A 1,885-nucleotide genomic window follows, 5' to 3' on the forward strand; every position below is an offset into this window, starting at 1 on the left:
GGATGGGTGCCAAATGCATTTATTCTCAACACAAAAAAGGCATGCAGTTATACAAAACATCTCGGTGGAAATGCTTGGATTAATTTTATAGAGGGTTTCAACATTCCAACTGATAAATGTCCGATTCCAGTGGTAATGTATAAAAACATTAAAAATAGTTACATAATTTATAATTTGTTTATTCATTTAATTTATTTCAGTATAATTCAATTATAATACAATAAAAATAATAATAATATTAAGAGCTGATATGTTAGTATACTGAGTTAAGCTTGTATCCGGTATACTGAGTTATTCTATTGGTAATCAATATACAATAGTATATTCCTTAGATATTTACAATTATACATAACCAATTCGATTGATACACAATACATTCTAATCAAGGTCATCAACTATTGATTCTTTTATATGAGTATTATTAGTTATATTATTGGTTTTATTAGACCGATTTTCACATAAATGTCTAATATTTGAAATTTGAATATTTGAAGTCTAATACTTCTTTACATCATTTCCCAAATTGTTGAATATAGATAGGTAACAAGTAATTGGGAGAACATATTATAAACTGGTCAATGTAACATTATGTGATTTTATATACTTCCCTGTCTATCTTCGATCTTGTGTATGTGCTATTGTAAAAATCTTATGTTAATTTGTTTAATGTACAATTTATAGACAGATTGTATGTTTATGAGGCTAAATAACTAAAATATTGGGTACGCCGACGAAAGACAGTAAGCTATTTTTATTTTATTTTTTGAGTTATATGTACTGTATTTATGTTTTTTTTAATTCTGCCTCCCCAGCATGTTTTACCGTTTGATAAAATTGAATAAAATAATGCAATATACTCGTATTAAAAATATTTTATTTAATCAACAATGCTTTTATAATAGAGTAGTTAAACTTCTCATATTGTTGTCAACATTCTGTATGTTTGTATTTGACGATTTTAGATCAAAATCTCTCGTCATTCCTAAATATATAAATGCTAATACCATCGTAATTGGTTTACAGTTGTAGCTGGTTATTAAGTGTATACCAATGATATTTAGATTTAAATTTGATTTCATAATATTGACCAAATGACCCAGACATTGTATTGACAAACGTATAATCAGTACAATATTATTTTTGTGTTAGTTTACAATACTAACTAAACTATCAGCGATTTAACTTGATTAAATTATAATAATTAATTATAAAATAAACAATGTTAGCACTTGTCTATAAAAGTATTAGGTGAGTTTGAGTACAGTTGTAACAATATTATGAACAATCTATTTTAATTAGGAAGCTAACTTTTTTTCTTTGATTAAATTGTTATTCTGTTATGTAACATGTTTCTGTCATATATAAATGCGTTTAGACTAAACTTTTTAAAAATTGTTGAGTAAATGGGAATAAAAAAATAGTCCAAATGTATAAATTGTAACGTTGGGGTACAGTTATAAAGGCGATTGTAGTGGGAGAAATAAAAGATCGAATAGTGGGATTGTGGAGATTTTGAGTGAGACGTGTATATTATTATATTAAATACGGTGTGACAGACCCTACGTGTATATGTGTGTGTATATGCACGTGTCTGGGAGTCATGTAAAATTATGTTGTTTAAGAGTCTCCACATAAGATCGTCCTACTACTGTGTTATACCTATCTGCCTAATGATGTGTGAGTTATCTACGCTTATTATACAAATATTCAACTTACCTTGCGCGTAGAATGCTGCAGTTGGTTCTTTCGAGTAGTTAGCAATTTTTCGGGGTCGTGTTTGACAGTCGATATCACGATGACAATATATGTATCTTGGTTTATATAATCTGTAGAATTTCGTATGCCTTACACTTTTTTATAATTGTGACTATTACCATGTGCTCTC

Source organism: Acyrthosiphon pisum, unplaced genomic scaffold (genome assembly GCF_005508785.2).
Source record: "Acyrthosiphon pisum isolate AL4f unplaced genomic scaffold, pea_aphid_22Mar2018_4r6ur Scaffold_21109;HRSCAF=23054, whole genome shotgun sequence".
In the NCBI taxonomy this organism is placed as follows: domain Eukaryota; kingdom Metazoa; phylum Arthropoda; class Insecta; order Hemiptera; family Aphididae; genus Acyrthosiphon; species Acyrthosiphon pisum.